This window comes from Bos taurus, chromosome 14, assembly GCF_002263795.3.
Source record: "Bos taurus isolate L1 Dominette 01449 registration number 42190680 breed Hereford chromosome 14, ARS-UCD2.0, whole genome shotgun sequence".
Lineage (NCBI taxonomy): Eukaryota > Metazoa > Chordata > Mammalia > Artiodactyla > Bovidae > Bos > Bos taurus.
This window is the reverse complement of record NC_037341.1, coordinates 55,702,113-55,728,797: the sequence shown is the minus strand read 5'-3', so window position 1 is coordinate 55,728,797 and position 26,685 is coordinate 55,702,113. Positions and strand designations below refer to the sequence as shown.

Genomic DNA, 26,685 nt, shown 5'->3' with positions numbered 1-26,685 from the left:
ACAACATCTTTTGGGGGTGTTAGTTCTAGAAGGTCTTGTAGGTCTTCATAGAACCATTCAACTTCAGCTTCTTCAGCATTACTGGTTGGGGCATAAACTTAGATTACTGTGATATTGAGTGGTTTGCCTTGGAAGTGAATAGAGATCATTCTGTTGTTTTGGAGATTGCACACAAGTACTGCATTTCAGACTCTTTTGTTGACTATGAGGGCTACTCCACTTCTTCTAAGGGATTCTTGCCCACAGTAGTAGATATAATGGTCATCTGAGTTAAATTCACCCATTCCAGTCCATTTTAGTTCACTGATTCCTAAAATGGCAGTGTTCACTCTTGCCGTCTCCTGTTTGACCACTTCCAATGTGCCTTGATTCATGGGCCTACATTCCAGGTTCCTATGCAATACTGTTCTTTACAGCATTGGACTTTACTTCCATCACTAGTCACATCCACAACTGGGCATTGTTTTCACTTGGCTCCATCTCTTCATTCTTTCTAGAGTTATTTCTCCACTCTTCTCCAGTAGCATGTTGGGCACCTACCAACCTGGGGAGTTCATCTTTCTGTGTCCTATCTTTTTGCCTTTTCATACTGTTCATGGGGTTCTCAAGGCAAGAATACTGAAGTGGTTTGCCATTCCCTTCTCCAGTGGACACATTTTGTCAGAACTCTCCACCATGACCTGTCCATCTTGGGTGGCTCTACATGGCATGGCTCCCAGTTTCATTGAGTTAGGTAAGGCTGTGGTCCATGTGATCAGTTTTGATTAGTTTTCTGTGCTTGTGGTTTTCATTTTGTCACTGTCTGATTGGTAAGGATAAGAGGCTTATGGAAGCTTCCTGATGGGAGAGACTGACTGTGGGTGAAACTAGGTCTTTTCTGATAGGCAAGGCCATTCTCAGTAAATCTTTAATCCAATTTTCTGTTGATGCACAAGTTTGTGTTCCCTCCCTGTTGTTTGACCTGAGACCAAACTATGGTGGAGGTAATGAAGATAATGGTGACCTCCTTCAAAAGGCCCCATGCATGCACTGCTGCACTCAGTGCTCTGACCCTGTAGCAAGCCACTGCTGACCCATGCCTCTGCCAGGGACTCCTGGACACTCATGGACAAGTCTGGATCAGTCTCTTGTGGGGGTCACTGCTCCTTTCTCCTGGGTCCTGGTCCGCTCAAGGTTTGTTTGTGCCCTCCAAGAGTCTGTTTCCCCAGTCCTGTGTAATTTCTGTAATCAATTCCCACTGGTCTCCAAAGTTAAATTCCCTGGGGGTTCTCAGTCCCTTTGCCAGATACTCAGGTTGGGAAATCTGTTGTGTGTCCTAGCACTTTCTTAACAGTGTGAAAATTTATTTGGTATAAAATTGTTCTGCAGTTTGTGGGTTGTGTGCTTAGCGGCTCTATGGTGGGGTTAATGGTGACTTTCTCCAAGAGGGCTTATGCCACACACAGGATTGCTGCACCCAGAGCCCCTGCCCCTGCAGCAGGTTACCTGAGCCATACTCCTACAGGAGATACTCAAACACTCAAAGGCAGGTCTGGCTCAGTCTCTGTAGGGTCTCCTGATGCACACAAGGTTTTGTTTGAGCCCTCCGAGTGTCTCTGGCAGGTATGGGCTTTGATTCTAAACGTAATTTTGCACCTCCTACCATCTTGCTGGGGCTTCTCCTTTGCCCTTGGACGTGGGGTATCTTTTTTTGGTGGGATCCAACTTTTCCTGCCAATGGTTGTTCAGAAGCAAGTTGTAATTTTGGAGTTCTTGCAGGAGAAGAGCGCATGTCCTTCTACTCCACCATTTTGAAGAAAAAGGGGCTTCCCTTGTGGCTCAGCTGGTAAAGAATACATCTGCAATGTGGGAGACCTGGATTTGATCCCTGGGTTGAGAAGATCCCATGGAGAAGGGAAAGGCTACCCACCCCAGTATTCTGGCCTGGAGAATTCCATGGACTGTGCAACAGAGTCCAGGTCACAAAGAGTCAGACACAACTGAGAGGCATTCACTTTCACAACCATCTTGGAAAAGGCAAATAACTCAATTGCCTTCTGTGTTCCAGCAAGTTAGAGAAATGAGTGAAGCAGGAAGAGTAATAATATATATGTGAGTGGTAGGCTTTTGAGAAAACTGCAGAACATGTGCACTGGCCAATGTAATTCATATTTATATGTGAAATATTCTGTTAAACAGTTCACTAAGTTTTATTGGTTCTCTACCTTGAAACAAAGAAAACAGCTTAGCTCATAAGAAATTTATTGATAAGCCTCTAATCTAGCCTTGGCCACCAGTCCAGTATTATCCACATTTGTGGTTAGTTTCCCAATGGTAGCTCCTAGTGTCCTAACCTGCCCACGCATCTTCAGTAGGACCATCACAATCCATCAGAGGCTCTAGAAATATTCCTCCAAAAGCAAAGAGTCTGATTACAGTCACTGAAAAGGCCTCCTCCGTTCCACTGTAGATACACACCTCTTCCCTAGTGACAAGTTCTGCATACCAAAGGGATAGAATGGTGGTGAATACCTTTAGTTAAGCAACTTAAAGATCCTGGCACTCTTCTCTTAGACAAGAGTGCCTGTTCATTTTTCACCACAAAGTCACTCAAGTGATGCTTACCAGAACAATGAAAATCTGTGCTCTCTGTCTCTCTCCCTCCAGAAAGAGATGCATCTGGTATATCATACACTGAAAAACTCAAATGAGTTCTGTCTACTAATCCCCCAAACACATGATGACTATTGGAAAAACTATTCATTTAAAGAAATGTGGAAATATATAGCAAACACAAAATGTGTTCTGCTTTCTTTTAGAGAAAGAGTTAAGAGACAATCACCTTCAACTTAAAGAAGAAGGTTACTTTATCCAGTTGAGAGAGTAGACACTGTTTTCACAGAGTAATGAACCACATTTTTTCTGCCACACAGAATTCTGATGCTGTCGAGTATGATATGACAGATGATCTTATTTAAAATTATATTTTACAAAGCAAAATAGATATAGCTCAGTAACTCTGCATCTAATTGACTTAATTGCCTCATTAATCACATAACTTAAGTGAGCTGATGTTTTCTACTCTGCTTCACCCATGTAATTCTTGTAATATAAGGGCTGAGACATGGTGCCAGGCATGAGCGAGAAATCGTCTCTCCTGAGAAAAGATATCATTGGAGTGATGTTGGCTTTGGGTTCCAGTTTATTGAAAAATCAATGTCCATTTGTGCGACCAACACATATGGCTTTCTTCCAGCCTGATGATGGCTTTGGGAGGCTGGCTATCACCTAATGAAGTCAGATCAGCTTACCCAGCACCCGAGTTACAATTGGCAAAGTGACTTTGTCATTAAAACCCAGTTTATCATTCCTGTTGGTGTTTTTCTTCCCATTTCAAACCCTCCTATCCATTTCTCCTGAACCCACAGTATTGTTTTTCTCTCTGTAGATAACAGACCAATAGCTCCAAATTTTAACATTTCAAGGGGATTCAGTATGATGTTTGGTGCTCATAGGATGAACAACTTTCCCACGTGTCTGTGTCTTTCATTAGAGGCAGGAAAATACACTTATAAATACATATACAGTCCTACTTAGTCATGACTCAAAATAGACATTTTTATAAGTCAGAGCCAGCCTTGTAACAGGCTCCATTGAAATTTGTCAGCTTAGCTGTCTTGAGTAAATCCACAAGGTTAGTTTTGTCTAATGTGTTGGTATGTTCCAATAAACAGAGTCCAACTGACATTTTACAAAGGCTTTAAAAAATTAATTACCAGTAAAGTAATACCATCTCCCCATTTATTAAATGAAGTGGCAATCTAAATTGCAAATGTTTTTTTACCCCCCAGTGTCCTCTTTCTCTGGAGAATACCCCTAGAGTGATAGTCACTGGCAACAGAAGCTCTGGCAAAGCAGTGGGGTTTTTTCTCCCTGAAATCTGCCAAGAGTAACAAATAATTCTGTTAGGAAGTGCTAGCTTAGCCACTAATCATGGTGACGTGGTTCTTACTTGAGTGGATCGTGTGAAGACATCCCTTTCTATTAGTTTGAAAGATTTTAATTACAGGTAACACAAACTAACTGGCTAGTGTTAGGAAAAAGGGAGAAAAAAGTATATAAATTTGCAAGGATACCAAGGATGTCACAGAAGCAACGTGAGGATAGGGAACCAGGCATAGATACTGGGTATGAATGAAGGCACTTCTGTTCTTTTATGCCAAGAGGGAGGAAGCCAGGGTCTTTTAACCAAGCAGGATGGTCTACAGCTGCTGCTGCATGTAGGACATCACTGATGCTGCTGTTGCTGCTATGAATGAATCTTAATGGTCACTTTGGTTTTGTGTCCCTCACTACAGAGTCACTGTCCCGTGTTGGAGCTTCTGGTTGATTGAGACTGGGACACTTGCGCCTGTTCTGTCAGATGCCACTCCAAAGAAAAAAGAAAGATCATCAGATGGTACTCCAATGATCTCTGGTTTCTTGCTAGAAAAGGGTGTTGATGGGGAACTGCCCTATATGATAAAAGTCCTCTACACTCAGAAGACGAGCACCTGAACTAGAAGACGTGGATGAAACCTGCCAACCTTCCAGCATATGCTTAGAACCCTTAGAACTTGGGGTCAAAATAAGATGATAGAAACAGAGTATATGGTCATTTGTGCTTGGTATTTCTAAAAAACTGAAATATGAAATAAGTACCTAAAGTTTGCAATGATTACAGCAGGTCTGAATGGGTAAGTGTTATAAACTGGAGAAGTGATCCATGGCATGGACATTTCAAGGTCATGGAAATATTGACCAATGAGGAAATATAGTCTACTGAAAGTCATGTAAAAAAATCATGTAAAAAAAGAGGCATGTAAATGATTCCTGTAGGAAACATAGGAAATAGGGGAAAAATTGGTTAGGAAGTAGAGTCTCCAATAAAAATCTCAAAGTTAGGATGAAATATAAATTCTCTCCTTCTTGAAACACTCTTGCCTTAGCCAACTTGGGCTCTATAACAAAATGCCATAGATTAATTGGTTTAAACAACAGAAATGTATTTTCCCAAAGTTCTGGAAGCTGAAAGTCCAAGATTAAGTTGCTGATAGTTTTCATTCCTGATGAGAACACTCTTTCTGGCTTTTAGAGGTTCATCATCTCACTGTCATAATCATCAGATGGTCAGTACCAAAATCAGGTTGATTATATTCTTTGCAGCCAAAGATGAAGATGCAATCAGCAAAAATAACACCTGGAGCTGACTATGGCTCAGATCATGATCACCTTACTGCAAAATTCAGGCTGAAATTGAAGAAAATATGGAAAACCATTAGGCCACTAAGGTATGACCTAAATCATATCTGTTATGATTATACAGTAAAGGAAAGGAATAGATTCAAGAGACTAGATCTCTTGACTAGTATATCTGGTAGTCTTGTAGATTGCCTGAAGAACTGTGGACAGAGGCATGTAACATTGTACAGGAGGTGATGAAAAAAAATATCCCAAGGAAAAAAAAATGCAAGAGGGCAAAGTGGTTGTCTGAGGAAGCCTTACAAGTAGCTAAGAAAAGAAGAGAGGTGAAAGGGAAAGATATACCCAGCTGAATGCAGTGTTCCAGAGAACTGCAAGGAGACTTAAGAAAGCCTTCTTAAGTGAACAATGCAAAGAAAAGGAGGAAAGCAGTAGAATGGAAAAGACTGGAGATCTCTTCAAGAAAACTGGAGATACCAAAGGAACATTTCATGCAAATACAGGCACAATAAAGGACAAAAATGGCAAGGATCTAACCGAAGCAGAAGAGATTAAGAAGAGGTGGCAAGAATACACAAAAGAACTATACAAAAAGGTCTGATGACCCAGATAAAACATGATTGTGTGGTCACTCACCTAGAGCCATGCATCTTGGACTGTAAAGTGAAGTGGGCCTTAGGAAAGCATTACTATGAACAAAGCTAGTGGAGGTGACAGAAGTCCAGTGGAGCTATTGTGCTGTGCTTAGTCACTCAGTCCTGTCCAACTCTTTGTGTCCCCATAGACCATAGCCCTCCAGACTCCTGTCTCCATGGGGATTCTCCAGGCAATACAGAAGTGGGTTGCCATGCCCTCCTCCAGGGAATCTGCCCAACCCAGGGATCAAACCCAGGTTTCTCACCTTGCAGGTGGATTCTTTACCAGCTGAGCCACCAGGGAAACCCAAGAATACTGGAGTGGGTAGTATATCCCTTCTCCAGGGGATCTTCCCAACCCAGGAATCAAACCAGGGTCTGTTATATTGCAGGCAGGTTCTTTACCAGCTGAGTTACCAGGGAAGCCCCCAGTGGAGCTATTTCAAATCCTAAATGGTGATGCTGTTAAAGTGCTGCCCTTAATATGTTAGCAAATTTGTTAAGCTCAGCAGTGGCCACAGGACTGGAAAAGGTCAGTTTTCATCCCAATCCTAAAGAAGGGCAATGCAAAAGAATGTTCAAACATACAATTGCATATGCCAAAGAATGTTTGAACTACATAGTTCATAAGCTAGCAAGGTATTATTCAAAATCCTTCAAGCTAGGTTTTAGCAGTATGTGAACCGAGAACTTCCAGATGTACAAGCTGGGTTTAGAAAAGGCAGAGGAACCAGAGATCAAATTGCCAACATTCATTAGATCATAGAGAAAGCAAAGGAATTCCAGAAAAACATCTGCTTCTGTGTCATTGACTATATTGAAACCTATGACTGTGTGGATCACAGCAAACTGTGGAAAATTCTTGAAGAGATGGGAATACCAGAACACCTTACTTTCTCCTGAGAAACCTGTATGCAGGTCAAGAAGCAATAGTTAGAACTGAACATGGGACAACAGACTGCTTTCAAATTGGGAAAGGAGTATGTCAAGGCTGTATGTTGTCACCCTGCTTATTTAACTTACATGCATAGTACATCATGCAAAATCCCGGACTGGATGAATCACAAGCTGGGATCAAGGTTGCCAGGACAAATATCAACAACCTCAAATATGCAGATGATACCACTCTAATGGCTGAAAGCAAAGAGGAACTAAAAAGCCTCTAGATGAAAGTAAAAGAGGAGAGTGAAAAGGCTAGCTTAAAACTCAACATTCAAAAAACTAAGATCATAGCATCTGGTCCCAACACTTCATGGCAAATAAATGGGGAAACATTGGAAGCTGACAGCTTTTATTTTCTTAGGCCCCACAATCACTGTGGATGGTGACTGCAGCCATGAAATTAAAAGATGCTTGCTCCTTGGAAGAAAAGTTATGACAAATTTAGCATATTAAAAAGCAGAAACATCACTTTGGTGACAAAGTTTTGTATAATCAAAGCTATGGTTTTTCTAGTAATCATGTATGGATGTGAAAGTTGGACCATAAAGACAGCTGAGCACCGAAGAATTGATGCTCTTGAGTTGTGGTGCTGGAAAAGACTCTTGAATGTCCCTTGGACAGCAGGGAGATCAAACCAGTCAATCCTAAAGAAAATCAGTCCTGGATATTCATTTGAAGGACTGCTTCTGAAGCTGAAGTTCCAATACTTTGGCCACCTGATATGAAGAGCCAAGTCATTGGAAAGATCTGATGCTGGGAAAGATTGAGGGCAAGAGGAGAAGGGGGTGACAGAGGGTAAGATGTTGGATGGCATCACTGACTCGGTGGACATGAGTTGAGAAAACTCCAGGAGATAGTGAAGGACAAGGAAGCCTGGCGTGCTGCAGTCCATGGGGTCGCAAAGAATTGGACATGCCTTAGAGACCGAACAACAACAAATCTCACTGTGTCTTCACATAACCTCTTCTTTGTTCAAATTCAGGGGAGAAAAAGAAAAGTTCTGGTGTCTCTTTCTCATCTTATAAGAGCACTAATCTCATCTGATACTCCACCTTCATGACCTCATCTAAATCTGATTACTTCCCAAGGCCCCACCTCCAAATATCATTACACTGGGGATTAGGACTTCAGCATGTGGATTTTCTTAAGACATACTCAGCCTAAAACTACACTCTTCTTCAGGGTGCCACACCTTCATGGTTATCCTCCCCTCTCACTGACAACTCTTGTTCTGTTTGCTTTCAATTGTTATCCATTCTTACTTGCATTCCTCTCTTTCTATTCTTCTTGCTATTCCTGGATGATCTTATCCATGCCCACATTTAATAAGCACTGAGGAGCAGATGTCTCATGAATCATCACTATACCACACTTTTAATTTTTAAGTTTGGTCAGCTCAACATTCAGAAAACGAAGATCATGGCATCCAGTCCCATCACTTCATGGGAAATAGATGGGAAAACAGTGGAAACAGTGTCAGACTTTATTTTTCTGGGCTCCAAAATCACTACAGATGGTGACTGCAGCCATGAAATTAAAAGACGCTTACTCCTTGGAAGGAAAGTTATGACCAACCTAGATAGCATATTCAAAAGCAGAGACATTACTTTGCCAACAAAGGTTCGTCTAGTCAAGGCTATGGTTTTTTCTGTGGTCACATATGGATGTGAGAGTTGGACTGTGAAGACGGCTGAGCACTGAAGAATTGATGCTTTTGAACTGTGGTGTTGGAGAAGACTCTTGAGAGTCCCTTGGACTGCAAGGAGATCCAGCCAGTCCATTCTGAAGGAGATCAGCCCTGGGTGTTCTTTGGAAGGAATGATGCTAAAGCTGAAACTGCAGTACTTTGGCCACCTCATGCGAAGAGTTGACTCATTGGAAAAGACTCTGATGCTGGGAGGGATTGGGGGCAAGAGGAGAAGGGGACGACAGAGGATGAGATGGCTGGATGGCATCACTGACTCGATGGACGTGAGTCTCAGTGAACTCCAGGAGATGGTGATGGACAGGGAGGCCTGGCGTGCTGCTATTCATGGGGTCACAAAGAGTCGGACACAACTGAGCAACTGATCTGACCTGAATCCAAAAATTTACTTATTTGATATCACTTCTTGGGATATTAATGATACTTCAAAATGAAAATATCAAAACTGAACTTATAACCTGCTCCTTTCACCACCTCAAAACCCCCTAACCAGCATACATACATACATGCATGTATATATGTATAAATACCCAATCTTTTTCAGTGTCTTGTGTTACCTTGATGGTACCACTGTGAATCATATTGCAAATTTACATTTATTAGCATGATTAGTTTATTATTAGTTAATAAACTAATAAACCTGTTAGTTTATTAGTCAGTCAAGATAGTTACTTTACATCTCCTAACTGCTCCAGCATTGTTCAAAACTCTGGGAAAACAGCTGTCAACCAGACAGGCAGAGCCTCCACTATGTTAACAATATGATACAGTGATGTGCTGGCCTCAGATGCTCAGATGTGTTCAACTCTTTGTGACCCTGTGGACTGTAGCCCAAAGGCTCCTCTCTCCATGGTATTCTCCCAGCAAGAATATTGGAGTGGGTTGCCATTTCCTCCTCCAGGGGACCTTCCCAACCCAGGGATCAAACCCGTATGTCTTGCGTCTCCTACTTTGGCAGGTGGATTCTTGACCACTGAGCCACTGGGAAGCTATAATATAGTAATGTAATACATAAAATAAAAAACAAATAGGGTAGTGTGGTAGAGTGTGACTGAAAGGCTGATATGCTATGGGAGCCCACTGGGGAAAGGTACCATATGATTAGAGATGTGGATGATGAAAAAATGACCTTGTTGAGACAGCATGTTCAAGCAGAATGAGCATTTCTAAAGGTCTTGAGATGGAGATGAGTTTCACATGTTCCTGAAGCTAAACGTAAACCAGTGTGACTGGAGAATAGTGTAAGAGAGGGATAACAGACGGAGGTGGGGCTAGGAATTTCTGTAAAACAATGATAGTCGTATTAGATAGAATAAGAAAGAATTAAAACAAACAAAAAAAGAAAGTGGACTTGGCAGTTGAAGGAAAATACTGACTTTTTATTGTACCTCCTGAAACATAAGAGAAAGAAAGCTGGCTTGGAATATCCTCAATCTTGAAATCTTCTTTCATACTGCTTGGAGGCAGATGTGGGCCTGTATATGTCTCTAAAGACACTCCATGCTAAAAGGACAAAAACTAATGTGTTCATAAAATTGTGAGAGGACTGGAAATTTTGGTTAATATGTTCCTTGTATACAAAGGATTGAACATAGCAATTCTATTGACATCTAATTGCTGGCATGTGCAGGCTGATAAGTGTTACCAAATGCTTTCCTAAATAAGTGTGGGATGGTGTGGACAGAAACATTTCTCTATTGGCTAAATGGTGAAAGCAGTAATCTACTAAGAAAATTATTCTCACAGGCTGAATGCTAATTGATTTTATGTGCATGTCAAGAACCCAGTCAATGGCAGGTTTGTAGTAAAACAGCAGAGCGAAGAATAATATACAAAGTAGATTGGAGTCAAATGTAGAAAACATCTGACCTTATCACTGAAAATATCTAGTTAAGTGAACATACTTTTTACTGGTTTGGCAACCATAAATTTCAATGGAGTATCTTCAGTTTCATTGTGGACATGTACATGTGTGTACATGTAAAAAAATTTTAAACTAAAGAAAATCAAACATTATAACTTCATAACCTTAAATTTTTTATTGAAGTGAAATTTATGCAATACAAGCTTAACAATTTTAAAGTGTGTATTTCAGTGGCATTTAATATGTTCACAATGTTTGTGATTATCACTATCTTGTTTGAAACTATATAGTTCCCAAAATTGAAAACAAACCAAACGTACATCAGTGGATAAACGAATAAACAAAATGTGATATATCCATATGACTGAATATTATTCAGCCATAAAAGTTGAAGTACTGAGACAACCAGCAATGTGGATAAACTTAGTAAGCATGCTAAGTGGGGAAAAAAACAGATATAACAGGTCACATATTATATAGTCCAGAGTAGGCAAATCCATAGAAACTTCGTAATTTCTTATATTATGAGTGATGTCTGATTTTTCCTCTAAGAATTGTATACAGGATCTGTACTTATTGGTTTTATCAGTCCATAACATAGAGAGCCCACTGAATCAGTTAAGCTTTTTATCAGATTATCAGAGAAATAAGATGAACAGGATAAGTACATGTGTATCTGTAAGTACTTTGGCCAACTCATGCAAATAGTTGACTCATTGGAGAAGACTCTGATGCTGGGAGGGATTGGGGGCAGGAGGAGAAGAGGACGACAGAGGATGAGATGGCTGGATGGTATCACTGACTCGATGGTTGTGAATCTGAGTGAACTCCGGGAGTTGGTGATGGACAGGGAGGCCTGGCGTGCTGCGATTCATGGGGTCGCAAAGAGTCGGACGTGACTGAGCGACTGAACTGAACTGAACTGAAGTATATATACATATGTGCTAACTCACTTCAGCCGTGTCTGACTCTGTGACCCTATGGACTGTAGCCCACCAGGCTCCTCTGTCCACGGGACTCTCCAGGCAAGAATGTGGAGTGGGTTGCCATTTCCTCCTCCAGGAGATCTTCCCAACCCAGGGACTGAACCCACATCTGCATTGGCAGCGGGGTTCTTTACCACTAGCGCCACCTGGGAAGTTCAGGCATATATATATATATATATATATATATATATGTATATATATATATATACACACACGCACACACATAGGCATTGATCATAAAGGTTTAACCTTACGTAACTATTGAAACAGAAGAAACAACGCATGTGAGGTTTAGTGTCTGAGTCTATGCTGGATCCTGATACCACAGGCAGATGTTTGGGAAGGGAAGATGGCTGTGGAGTGAGGAAAGGCCAGCTGCCTGTGCAGATGCAACAAGGCCAAACAGCAACCTCCAAGTCTGAATTGGGACCCTCGAGAATGAACTGGAACATGTATTGGTTCCTTATTGCCTCCAAGTTTCAAACTTTGATGCTAAGGGTTTTCTTCAGGAGAAGCTGATGCCCCTTTGTCACACTGCTAAACACAAAACTGAGCTGAGAGTTGGAGAACTTGGAACAGGAGATTTGATAGAATCTGGAGGAGTTAAGCACCTTGCTGCTGCCACTCTCCAACCAAGAAGCCAGGAGGCAGCACCACTGGCAGAAGCTGCAACAGTACCTAGTCTGCACCAACCTTCTCAGCTCCAGAAGCCAACTAGGCTTTCCTTCGCCCTTCTGAGCCTGGGCTTGAGCTGATTGCATGAGGGAAAGGTGGATTCTGGGAAATGTCCCAGCTTAGCTAAATTGACACAAGACAAATCTCCCACAATTACCAGGAATGCTTATGGGAGAAATGAGTAAAAAAGTATAAGAAACAATGCTTCAGCAAGCATTTTTGTGCCTTTCTTACCTGCAGAGTGAGTGAGAAGTATTTTCTAAGACTAGAAAATGGATTGGGCACTCAACTAGCAATGTTGTTTCATTATGTCTTCACTAGATCCCGATGACATATTTTTTATATTTATATATTTTATAATTATGATTTTTATTACCATGACAAAGATGAAGTGAGAGGTGCACAGATTGTTAAATAGCAATAGGTACTTAGCCTCCGTAACAAATAACCCAGCTAGAAAACCAGATTTAGATCTATCCCATTATAAAGCCCATGCGACGTCTATTGTACCACACTGCCCCCAGCAGGCTCACCTTGACCCCCATTTTGTGTATAGTGAAGTTTTCTGCTTCTTCCTCCTCTTTCTATCTTCTTCCTTGCCTCTCCCCTGCCAAAAAAAAAAAAAAAAGGGGGGGGGGCGGTGCATCCTTTTCCTCCCACTACTGTTATCATGGATGATCCAGCTTTTTCAGTGATGTGCCCATCAAACGTGTTATGAGGCTCAGCATCAGAAAACAGGGCCTTTCCTTTTATTCTGTAAGTATATTATTCTATCCCTCCTGGTCTCTGTGCTCTGGCCTCTGCTATAGAATACACATCCATCTCCTACTACCAATAAACTACCATGAAAAATGAGGAATTTCCGTCTGTTTGTTGATGAGTCATACAAATCTCCGTCAAAAAGTATGTCATTTTGCCATGACCAAATACTTGACACTATCACAAAAAGGTTTAGTATAATACTTCATATGGCAAAGAAGATCAGATTAAAGAATTGTGTACATCATTTCCCTAAGATGAGGTGTAAAATGTTAGTAGCAAATGTTTCTAGCATTTTAGAGCCATGGACATGGTTCTGAGCTATGAGTTTTATATAAATTATCTTTTTAATCTAAGTGAACACCCAATGGAAGAAGTAATTATATACTGAGATTTCTTTTAATAAAAAAAAAAATCTGAGTCTTAAAGAAGTTACAAACACCTGCTGAAGGACACAGATAGTGAGTTAGATCCATCTGATCTCAGAGCTTGATCTTAATTATTATGAAATGTTAAACTATGAAATCATGAAAGGTTTAAAAACTCTCTAGAAAATCCTTTCTACTGTGTAACAAATACCCACTGAGGCCCTTCTAAGTATTCAAGTAATAACAGCAGGTTAAAAACACCGTAGCATGGGATATAATAAGAAAGAGATGGGAATACCAGGCCACCTGACCTGCCTCTTGAGAAATCTGTATGCAGGTCAGGAAGTAACAGTTAGAACTGGACATGGAAGAACAGACTGGTTCCAAATAGGAAAAGGAGTACGTCAAGGCTGTATATTGTCACCCTGCTTATTTAACTTATATGCAGAGTACATTATGCAAAATGCCAGGCTGATGAATCACAAGCTGGAATCAAGATTGCTAGGAGAAATACCAATAACCTCAGATATGCAGATGACACCACCCTTATGGCAGAAAGTGAAGAAGAACTAAAGAGCCTCTTGATGAAAGTAAAAGAGGAGAGTGAAAAAGTTGGCTTAAAGCTCAACATTCAGAAAACTGAGATCATGGCATCTGGTCCCATCACTTCGTGGGAAACAGATGGGGAAACAGTAGAAACAGTGGCTGACTTTATTTTGGGGGGCTCCAAAATCACTGCAGATGGTGACCGCAGCCATGAAATTAAAAGACACTTACTCCTTAGAAGGCAAGTTATGACCAATCTGGACAGCATATTAAAAAGCAGAGATATTACTTTGCCAACAGATGTCTGTCTAGTCGAGGCTATGGTTTTTCCAGTAGTCATGTATGGATGTGAGAGTTGGACTATAAAGAATGCTGAGTGCCAAAGAATTTATGCTGTGGTGTTGGAGAAGACTCTTGAGAGTCCCTTGGACTGCAAGGAGATCCAACCAGTCCATTATAAAGGAGATCAGTCCTAAGTGTTCATTGGAAAGACTGATGTTGAAGCTGAAACTCCAATACTTTGGCCACATGATGTGAAGAACTGACTCATTGGAAAAGACCCTGCTGCTGGGAAAGACTGAGGGCAGGAGAAGAAAGGGACGACAGAGGATGAGATGGTGGCATCACCGACTCAGTGGACATGACTTTAGGTAAACTCCAGGAGTTGGTGATGGACAGGGGGCCTGGCATGCTGTAGTCTATGGGGTTGCAAAGAGTTGGACATGACTGAGTGACTGAACTGATGCTGTCTTTATGGAGAAGGAAATGGCAACCCACTCCAGTGTTCTTGCCTGGAAAATCTCAGGGATGGGGGAGCCTGGTGCACTGCTGTCTATGGGGTCATGTGGAGTCGGACATGACTGAAGCGACTTAGCAGCAGCAGCAGCAGCTGTCTTTAAAGTTAGTTTCTGAAAGACATAGTAACATTTGATGAATGAAAGCCTTTTTGAAGGATCTCGGCAAAAGTTTGTTGATTTTGTTTTAGTAGGCAGAACTTAAGCAAGTCTTACAACTGCAGGTTTAATTGACTGAAGTTTTTGAATTCACCTTTTCTCTGCAAAATTTATGTACACAAAGCAAGCTACCAAAAAATAAAAGGTTTTGTTTTCATAAATTTTACCTCTTTGTTGCAGTGCACTGTGAAGATAGGGACCACAGAATGAGAGACTCCAACTTACAGTAGCAAAGTACTCATGGAGATTTCTGTCGCTAGTACAGCAGATCCTCTCTCAGACTATTTTCTTTTGTGCTTTTGCTATTTGTGCTATCATTTCCACTCTCCATTTTATAATATTCTTTTTTCCTTTTTATCTTAGATCTCTAGTGTTTCTACAATGGAAAGGCTATGAACTTCTACTGGACTGGAAATTACATTACTTAGAGAATGCAGAGCACAAGAATGCTGGAGACCCGGCCAATGTGATCCTCTCTAAGGTCCGTTATCTATTTGTTTTTCCACACCACACATCAGATTCTTGATGGCAATTGCCAGTGGATTGCCAATCCACTCTGTCTAGGATTCTACCAGAGTGATCGTTTAACCTAGAGCTTATTTGATTCAATAGTCACAGAGATGACTCCTCCACAACATAAGATAAGGAATGTGTCTGGTTTAACCTGCTTTTGTGGATATTGCATTATGTATGACAGGCAGATGGGTTCTGATTCAGATATCAATTCCTCCTTTACTATATGAATTAATTTGTTTTGGTGTGACTCAGAGCATAATCTTTTTAATGGTATAGATTTTGTTTTCTTTGTACAGGATCTATTCCTCTTTCCTGTTTTTGTTTGATTTGCTTTAAATGTTATTACTGAAATCTTATTTTGCAAGTATACTTAAATTTTTACTTTATCAATTGAATTGCTTAAAGGGAAATTATTACCTTCAATATTTCTGAACGTGAGCTACTACCAGTTATCCCTGGCCATGGAGATAGGTCCTAAGTACCTGGGCTCCGTGTTTTTCTGTATGCTTTTTTCCCCTTTTAATCACAATGGTCTGTGTCTTGTCTATGCTGGGGTAATACTTTCCATATATTGAATGACTACCTGAACTACCTCTCACTTTCACAGTAATCTTGCAGAGCGGTATGATTACATCTGTTTTACAAATAAAAAAGTAAGACTCCAAGAAGACTTTTCTAGGGTCACACACCAGGATTTAAATCTATATCTATGTGATTTTAAAGCTCAGAGTGACTTTGAGTGAGAAAAGTAGCTATTAGAATGGCAGGAAATATATAATGGTCTTAAAATGTGAGATTCTACAACTGGACTGTTTGTGCTCAAATCATAGTTCCACCTTTATTATCAAACTAACTTTGAATAAGTGACTAAACTTTCTAAGGCATAGTTTCTTCATCTGTAGAATGGACATGATTATATTAATTATCTTTCTGGACTAGTGTGGAGATTAAATATACTGCAGGTGACATCAATATTTAATACAGTGGCTGGCATGTGGGGAGAGTTCAATATATGCTGGCTGCTATTATTATTAAACTGAAAGTGGTTTATTAACAGAACTATTGGTATCATGATGGTTATTCTGAAGCATCCATGAAAGTCCTTCGTGACTTTCAAAGGACTGTTTGAGTATTGAACCATTTCATACTCATTGTCATGTAGAGTCATATCTATGCTGGAAAGAAATGAATTGTTTTTAAAATAGTGCTTTTCCAAGCTTTGGTAATATTGCCACTTTTTTTTTTTTTTTTTCTGTCTTGACGCTATTCTTAAATACAAAGTGGAGTATTCACCAGTTACCATACAATACATGAAGTAGCCTCATCCGATAAAGCCCTATGCCTGGAAGACAACCTTGGCTTGGGTTTGGCGATTCTAAATGTGAGGATTAGAGTCCAAAATTGACTCCCTGGAAATGCTGACCAGACAGCAGTTAACAAATCACCCTCCAGAAGAAGAAGTTCCCGGACAATCTGGGCAGGATCAGGGCTTTCACTTCCCATAAATCTCCCACTGGCCGTTGTCCTTCTTTCTGGGAACCACCGTTATTGTTTTCCATTTTTTCTCCTTTCCTCCTTCCCCATACCCACCCCCATTCTCTTTCCTTCCTTTCTTTTCTTCTATTAGGGAATTAAAGCAGACATCAAACCAGCCCTTTGGTACGCTCTGTGTTTTTCATACTGCCTGTGCTGTGTGTATATAAACTCGGAAAATTAGGACTTTAAGGGCAAGGACTTGGTCTGGTCTTGCTCTGAATGGTACCTTAGATACCCAGAACGTCACACTCAGCCACAGAGTCACTGAGGGTGGTCATGTTCTCAAAACAAACGTTTATTCACAAATGTTAATCGTAGTGTTCTATGGCATTGGCCATAATACCTCAGATATGTTTGGAGAAAAATTATATTAAACAAATAACTAAAAAAGAAGTGAAAAATTGGTCCTTCGATTCTGGTTGTAAGGATGATCTCTGCAAAAGAAAGAAAGGCCTGGGTGCCTGGACCAGCACTCTCCTGTCTGCTTTGCTGCACAACACCTATTAACCACTTAAAATACTATGTTGATCCTAAATGGCCCTTTTTGGAATGGGTATTTCTTGTGTTTTTCTATACAGGAACATTCCTCACCTTGGTGAGGTGAGTCAGCCTTTCCCTGTTCTCTATTTAGCTCATTAACTGAGTTGCCCCTCTGCCAGTGATTTCCAAATACCAGTATGTGACAAAATTTCACCAGTATGAGGTAAAATGAAAAAAATAAGGATAATATAGGGCCTTTATATTGGGGATAAATTTATTTAACTGAAAGAAAACAATTCAATCTGAGATTATGCAATTCCTGTTTTATGAAAAGATCTGCAAAAGATGAAGATCAAGAAGCCATGACTTTCAACTTTAGGAAATGTGAAATGGAGAGCTGCTCTACTCCACATATGATATGTGCATGTGTATATGTGTGTGTTATGTGGTCCTGTATGGATGTGAGAGTTGGACTGTGAAGAAAGCTGAGCACCAGATAATTGATGCTTTTGAACTGTGGTGTTGGAGAAGACTCTTGAGAGTCCCTTGGACTGCAAGGAGATCCAACCAGTCCATCCTAAAGGAGATCAATCCTGGGTGTTCATTGGAAGGACTGATGCTGAAGCTGAAACTCCAATACTTTGGCCGCCTGATGCGAAGAGCTGGCTCGTTGGAAAAGGCCCTGATGCTGGGAGGGATTGGGGGCAGGAGGAGAAGGGGACGACAGAACATGAGATGGTGGGATGGCATCACCGACTCAATGCACATGAATTTGAGTAAACTCTGGGAGCTGGTGATTACAGGGGTGCCTGGCGTGCTGTAGTCCATGGGGTCGCAAAGAGTCGGGCACGACTGAGCAACTGGACTGAACTGAATACTCATTCAACTGAATAAAAAAAAGTCACCACTTTATTTTAACATTGTACTAAAAGTTCTAGCTAATACATTAAGATGAACCTCTCTGTAGGGAAGGAAAGGAGGTACAGATGTAGAGAATGGACCTGAGGGCACAGGGGAGGAAGGAAAGGGGAGAATGAATTGAGAAAGTTGCATTAAGATACAAAAGGAAGTAAAAGGTATACAAATTGGGATGGAGGAAATAAAATGTCTTTGTTTGCTGGTGACTTGATTATTCATGTAGAAAATTCAAAAGAATTGACCAAAAATTATCTGGAGTTAATAAGCAATCATAGCAAGTTTGCAGGACACAAAGTTAACTTACAGAAGTCAGTTTCTTTCCTATATCCCCAGCAATGAACAAGTAAAATTTGAAATTAAAAACAAAACCTTTATATTGAAACCTCAATGAATATTTAGGTATAAATCTAACAAAATATGCACAAGAGTTTTAGAGGCAAAATACAAAACTGATGAGAAAAATCAACTAAATTTATAAATTAAGGGTTGGTCTATATTCATGGTGGTAGTTGTTTCCAACTCTTGCAACCCTATGGACTGTAGCCTGCCAGGCTCCTCTGTTCATGGGATTCCCCAGGCAAGAATACTGGAGTGGGTTGCCATTTCCTTCTCCAGGGGATCTTCCCGACCTAGGAATCAAACCCAGGTCTCCTTCACTGCAGAAAGATTCTTTACTGACTGAGCTATGAGGGAAGCCCTAAATGAATATCCTACATTCATGGATAGACTCAATATCATCAAGTTATCGGTTCTTTCTAACTTGATCTGTAGATTCCATGCAATCCCAATGAGAAACCCAGAAAGTTATTTTGCAGACTCTAGAGTTTATATCAGTAGGCAAAAGACCCAGATTAGCCAACACAATATTGATGAAGAAAAGCAAAGTTGGAGGAATGACACTACCCAAATTCAAGACTTGCTATAAATCTACACAAACCAAAATAGTGTGGTATTGGTGAAAGATAGATCAATGGAACAAAACGGAGAACCCAGAAATAGGCCCACAGAAATATAGGTGACTGATCTTTGACAAAAGAGCAAAGACAATACGGTGTAGCACAGATTGTATTTTCAACAAGTTTTGCTAAAATCAGAGCTTCCCGGTGACTCAGATGCTAAAGAACCCACCTGCAATGCAGGAGACCCAGGCTCAATCCCTGGGTCAGGAAGATCCCCTAGAGAAGAGAATGGCTACCTACTCCAGTATTTTCTCTTAGAGAATTCCATGCACAGAGGAGCCTGGTGGGCTACAGTTCATAGAGTCACAAAGTTGGACACACCTGGGCACTCACATGCAAAAAAATGAATATAAACAGAGAGTTTATACCCTTTACAAGAATTAACACAAAATGGATAATAGACTTAAATGTAAAGTAAAAAACTATAAAACTCCTAGAAGATAACATAAGAGAAAATATAGATCCTGAGTTTTAGCCATGACTTTTTATCATCAAAGGCATGAACTAAGAACTAAATTAAGTTCTTTTTCAATTCTAAGTTCTAAGTTCAACTTTTCTATGAATTTAAAACTGCCCTAAAAAAATAAAGTCTGTTTAAAAAAGCTGCAACAGACAGTGAGTGGCTGGAGATAATTTTACTAAAAGAGTAGTCAACCCATAGAGAGAGCACTACACAGGGCCACAGAGAATTGCTTCTAGACCCTGCTCTGTGACTAGTCAGCAGTACTTTGGGAAAATAACACCTTCTCTAAGCTTTATTTTCTCATATGAAACAAGAAGCAAGTGGAAAAAGTGTTCTAAGGCTCCTCTCCCACTCCCATTTGCTTAGTTTTGGAACAAAGCAATTAAGGCTACTTTTGGGGAGTTCATATAAGTCATATAAGTGATGGGGTTCCTGAGGAACTGAACAGGTCCTCTTGACCCAGATTGTCACATTCTCTGCCTGGGAACAAATCCATTCCATCTCCATTAAAATTTTTGTCATCAATTATTTATTTAATAAGCAATAAATATGTGCCAGAAATGGCACTCACCATCAAGGATTCAAGAATTAGTGAATAAGAGTGATGATTTCTTTCTCACAGAACTATTTGACTTGTTCCTTATTAAATGCCCACACAGCAGAACAGACACCAGATGTCCACCCACTTTCCTACTCTTGACATCCTTATGTACTCACACTAAATTCAAGAAAGAGTATAAGTGTTCCTTTCATCCAACTTCTCAACCTTTACTGCTTTGAAAACTAACTAAAATAAAAACCGTTTCTTGGTTTCCCTATTATGAATAAATGCTGCCCCCTTCTGGAATATTGACTTCTAGCAGTGAAAATTCTTATAATTCTCGAAAGGTTTAGATTTAACTTTGGTTAAATCTCACTGTATTACCAATGGGAAGTTTGATGCGTGGGAAGCTTAGCTTGTCTGTCTATATCTTGGAAGAAAAGAGACTTAGTAACAACAGTGAATGAAAAAGAGGACTGAAACCTATGCTTTCAGATTTTTAGTTCATGGTCCCTCCTTTTAAGTTTACTGGACTGGAGACATGGTTATAGATGTTTTTATTGCTTCTACATATGTATTTGCCTGGGTCTTCCCCGGTGGCTCAGTGGTAAAGAATCTGTCTGCAGTGCAGGAGACACAGGAGACGTGGGTTTGATTCCTGGGTCAGGAAGATCCCCTGGAGGAGGTCACAGCAACCCACTCAAGTATTCTTGCCTAGAGAACCCCATGGACTGAGGAGCGTGCTGGGCTACAGTCCATAGGGTTGCAAACAGTCAGGCATGACTGAAGTGAATGAGCCCACACCCACGTGTATTTGCCTATACATTTCCCCTTCATTTTCCATCACATTCAGTCCATGATTTCATCTCTTCCCTGTTTCCATAGTGCTGTGATAGATTCCTCTTACGTAGTTAAAGCAGGTTAAGAGCTGTCTCAACCAGTCACTCTCTGTGTATCTGTCTTCTGATCTTTTGTCGGTCTGACTGATACCTTCTGTAGATTTCTGGATAAGGGAATTTAAAGTCCACTCATTTACGATTTTAGTCCTATATGAACAAACCACACAGTGTCTTCTCTTCCACTCAGATAATTATTTAACAAACATTCACTGCTTATCCCCTGCATGTTAGATGTCATGAATACAAAAATAAAAAAGGCAAGCTCTCTGCTCTCCAGGACTTATTTTGGGGGATGACAGAAAAGTAAACAAATGATCAGAGGCAGCAGCATGATGAGGCCCCTCAAAGAGGGAATCCAAGAGAATGGAGGAGGCAGCTAACGCAGCTTGAAGGAAGGTGGGGTTGCTTAGAGGTAGTGGTGCCTCACCTTCCAGCTTTTTGATGATTCCATGGTAAGATGAAGGGCAAGTAAAAAGGTCAAACTGCTAGCAAAAGTTTCATAGACATTCATATTCAATTCTTCATTTTTTAAGAGGCCTCAGAGATTTATAAATCTCAAAATAAATGTATCATCTCAGTGACCGCTGAAGCTCAAGAATATAAATATCTCATAAAATATACTGGATGCTTGGGGCTGGTGCACTGGGACGACCCAGAGGGAGGGTATGGGGAGGGAGGAGGGAGGAGGGTTCAGGATGGGGAACACAGGTTTACCTGTGGCGGATTCATTTCGAAATTTGGCAGAACTAATACAATATTGTAAAGTTTAAAAATAAAATAAAATTTTAAAAATGCATACAAAAAGAATTATATTATGTATAATATGAGGCAACCTATTTTCGGTAGCTCATTCATTTTAACTGCTGCGTTAGTTTCTTCAGCACGGGAAGATATCATGTCTTATTTATGCTGCCATCTATTAGTGGAGATTTGCATTGGTTTCAGTTTTCACTATTAAATGATACTTCAATGAAAAAAATAAATATATGAGACCAAACTTTACAAATAAATCATTCAGAAACATCACTTTTAAAAAAATTGTGATAATATTTAATTGTCTTTCCATCCACTTCTGTAATTAATATTCACATATTTATATAGCTTAAAGTAGCCCCATGATTTGTAAAGCCCTTTACTTTATTGAAGATTTGTATTAACTTGTGATGAGCAAACTCTGTAGGCTGTTCAATAAAGAAAAAAACAAAATAAAACTAGGAAAGTATCTAAGAGTGGGATTGGAAATCAATGAACTTGTGTTTTCAAAGTGTTCTGGGACTACTGTGTTAACAATGAATTGAAGCCTATTTTAATGTATTATAATTGCATGCAAATTTAATTAGAAGAAATTTTATTAGGAGAGAAAGATAGTTAACTTCTGAATGAATCTTGGGCCTGTTGTTTGTTAATTTTTTAATATAAACTTATTTATTTTAATTGGAGGCTAATTACTCTACAATATTGTATTGGTTTTGCCATACATCAACATGAATCCGCCACAGGTGTACACGTGTTCCCCATCCTGAACCCCCCTCCCACCTCCCTCCCCATACCATCCCTCTGGGTCATCCCCAGCTGCGAGCACCAGCCCTAGCACCAGGCCTGAGCACCCTAAATCATGTATCAAACCTGGACTGGCAATTCGTTTCACATATGATAATATACATGTTTTAATGCCATTCTCCCATATCATCCCACCCTCGCCTTCTCCCACAGAGTCCAAAAGACTGTTGTATACATCTGTGTCTCGTTTGGTGTCTCGCATACAGGGTTATCGTTACCATCTTTCTAAATTCCATATATATGCATTAGTATACTGTATTGGTGTTTTTCCTTCTGGCTTATTTCACTCTGTATAATAGGCTCCAGTTTCATCCACCTCATTAGAACTGATTCAAATGTATTCTTTTTAATGGCTGAGTAATGCTCCATTGTGTGTATGTACCACAGCTTTCTTATCCATTCATCTGCTGATGGACATCTAGGTTGCTTCCATGTCCTGGCTATTATAAACAGTGCTGCGATGAACATTGGGGTACACGTGTCTCTTTCCCTTCTGGTTTCCTCAGTGTGTATGCCCAGCAGTGGGATTGCTGGGTCATATGGCGGTTCTATTTCCAGTTTTTTAAGGAATCTCCACACTGTTCTCCATAGTGGCTGTACTAGTTTGCATAACCACAAACAGTGTAAGAGGGTTCCCTCTTATCCACACTCTCTCCAGCATTTATTATTTGTAGACTTTTGGATCGCAGCCATTCTGACTGGTGTGAAATGGTACTTCATTGTGGTTTTGATTTGCATTTCTTTGATAATGAGTGATGTTTAGCATCTTTTCATGTGTTTGTTAGCCATCTGTATGGTTTTTTTTTTTGAGAAATAGATTCAGTGCAATCCCTATCAAGCTACCAATGGTATTTTTCACAGAGCTAGAACAAATAATTTCACAATTTGTATGGAAATACAAAAAACCTCGAATAGCCAAAGCAATCTTGAGAAAGAAGAATGGAACTGGAGGAATCAACCTGCCTGACTTCAGGCTCTACTACAAAGCCACAGTCATCAAGACAGTATGGTACTGGCACAAAGGCAGAAATATAGATCAGTGGAACAAAATAGAAACCCCAGAGATAAATCCACGCACCTATGGACACCTCATCTTATGGACACCTCAAAGGAAGCAAGAATATACAATGGAGAAAAGACAATCTCTTTAACAAGTGGTGCTGGGAGAACTGGTCAACCACTTGTAAAACAATGAAACTAGAACATTTTCTAACACCATACACAAAAATAAACTCAAAATGGAATAAAGATCTAAACATAAGACCAGAAAATATAAAACTCCTAGAGGAGAACATAGGCAAAACACTCTCTGACATAAATCACACCTGGATTCTCTGTGACCCCCCTCCCAGAATATTGGAAATAAAAGCAAAAATAAACAAATGGGACCTAATTAAAATTAAAAGCTTCTGCACAGCAAAGGAAACTAAAAGCAAGGTGAAAAGACAGCCTTCAGAATGGGAGAAAATAATAGCAAATGAAGCAACTGACAAAGAATTAATCTCAAAAATATACAAGCAACTCTTGCAGCTCAATTCCAGAAAAATAAAAGACCCAATCAAAAAATTGGGCCTGTTGTTTCATCCCTCCAAGATGCAGATACAGGCCTACCTGTAGCCCACATGGTGCCTTTGTGCAGGTTAGAAACGGCACACCCACTCTGGGTGGCTATAGCCCCCCAGATACTAGGCTTGGTTTTGAGAATACCTTATTTCTTTGCTCAGAAAAGGTACAGTATCTTTAATCATGTTAATGTTTACCATTCATTTTCTCTATTAAGTTTTTATCTTCTACCAGCCAACCGCATTTCGACTTACAAGAATCACTTGCTCACTGTCACACAATGTCACCAAACAATATGAACTGCCTGGTAATCAATCAGACCTCTTTAATTCCTATTTTGTGCTGAAGAACACAATCTTGATGATTTCATAGATATAAAACAGTAATATTACTTTAGAAAAAGGTCTCTTCGGGAGAGACCATGGCTGAAGTTATTGAGAAGGAGAGGAGAATATGAACTATAAGATTCCATTGTCTGGGAACTGTGTGTGTGTGTGTTTTAGGTTATCTTTATTTGATTGATGATTGCTTTACAATATTGTTTTGATTTTTGTCATACATAAATATAAATGAACCATAGGTATACATATGTTCCCTCTCTCTTGAATCTCCCTCCCACCTCCCACCACCGATTCACACACCCCTCTAGGTTATTACAGAGTCCCAGTGTCTAGGAGTTTTTGAAATGAAAAAATATGAGAAGGAAAATGAAAGCTGTTGCTATTCTATATTCTTATGGACTTTTAAAACAAATTCAACATTTAGTAATGTGGCAAATAGGAAAATAGTACATTTTTCATTATTTACACATGTAATTTAAAATCTTTCTAGAAATCAGAAAATAAGCAAAAAAGAGGTAGTGAATGAAATGTACCCATTATAGCATACTACAAGATAGCTATTGATAGCATTTTATACATATACATATATTCTTATAATCATATATGCAAAATATTCCATAAAAATCATACAAATTATCAATGTGTATTTTGAAAACACATCAGTATAGATAAGCAGTTAGTTTGCTAGCTTAAGTTTCTCCTCTAATATTTAAATATATTACTTTAAAATGTTTCTACTCTGATTCTCTGAATCCAGATTCTACTGAAATATCCTAATGGGATAAGTATATTTTTTAATTGGGGAGATACATAGACATACACATGGAGAAGGCAATGGCACCCCCCTCCAGTACTCCTGCCTGGAAAATCCCACGGACGGAGGAGCCTGGTAGGCTGCAGTCCATGGGGTCGCTAAAAGTCAGACACGACTGAGCAATTTCACTTTCACTTTTCACTTTCATGCATTGGAGAAGGAAATGGCAACCCACTCCAGTGTTCTTGCCTGGAGAATCCCAGGGACGGGGGAGCGTGGTGGGCTGCCATCTATGGGATCGCACAGAGTCGGACACGACTGAAGTGACTTAGCAGCAGCAGTATAGACATACACAGGCACATATATTTTTAAAATGGGACCAGCTCTTTGAATTGTTTCATTTTTTTTAAATCTAGAGACTATGTCATGATCATCCCTATTTTTTTTATTAATATGAATTTTCACTAAAGTTTTTCAAAGGAGTGTAGAAATCCACATGATAATTTATTAGACCAGTCTTTCACTTGGGCAGATGTGCATCATTTAAGTTTTAGTTCAAATATGAGAGCGCTGCCATTTCTACCCTTGTTGGCATATCTTTGTGCACTTGCCTAATTGTATTCTTATTCTGGTTCTAACAAAAGGGAAGCTACATTTTTCCAGGTGACCTTAATTTTACAGGAAGTCATAGAATACACTTTTCATTTTTTTTTCTTTTTTTTTAAATTTTATTTTATTTTTAAACTTTACATAATTGTATTAGTTTTGCCAAATATCAAAATGAATCCACCACAGGTATACATGTGTTCCCCTTCCTGAACCCTCCTCCCTCCTCCCTCCCATACCATCCCTCTGGGTCGTCCCAGTGCTCTAGCCCCAAGCATCCAGTATCATGCATTGATCCTGGACTGGCATCTCGTTTCATACATGATATTTTACATGTTTCAATGCCATTCTCCCAAATCTTCCCACCCTCTCCCTCTCCCACAGAGTCCATAAGACTGTTCTATACATCAGTGTCTCTTTTGCTGTCTCGTACACAGGGTTATTGTTACCATCTTTCTAAATTCCATATACATGCGTTAGTATATTGTATTGGTGTTTTTCCTTCTGGCTTACTTCACTCTATATAATAGGCTCCAGTTTCATCCACCTCATTAGAACTGATTCAAATGTATTCTTTTTAATGGCTGAGTAATACTCCATTGTGTATATGTACCACAGCTTTCTTATCCATTCATCTGCTGATGGACATCTAGGTTGCTTCCATGTCCTGGCTATTATAAACAGTGCTGCGATGAACATTGGGGTACATGTGTCTCTTTCCCTTCTGGTTTCCTCAGTGTGTATGCGCAGCAGTGGGATTGCTGGATCATAAGGCAGTTCTATTTCCAGTTTTTTAAGGAATCTCCACACTGTTCTCCATAGTGGCTGTACTAGTTTGCATTCCCACCAACAGTGTAAGAGGGCTCCCTTTTCTCCACACCCTCTCCAGCATTTAT

The 26,685-nt window shown here is 39.9% G+C and overlaps 1 long non-coding RNA gene across 4 annotated transcripts in view; it reads left to right on the top strand.

The window, feature by feature from the left end:
* The window catches only part of LOC112449528 (uncharacterized), a 305,782-nt gene that overhangs the window by 87,182 nt on the left and 191,915 nt on the right, over positions 1-26,685 (top strand). For 3 of the 4 annotated variants that reach the window (XR_009490520.1, XR_003038090.2, XR_003038089.2), the window contains 3 exons: positions 4,338-4,438; positions 15,017-15,134; positions 16,451-22,457. This is a non-coding gene — a long non-coding RNA (uncharacterized lncRNA). Of the gene's footprint in view, positions 1-4,337; positions 4,439-15,016; positions 15,135-16,450; positions 22,458-26,685 lie in introns of those variants that run through there. The other variant, XR_009490521.1, reaches the window with a different exon arrangement.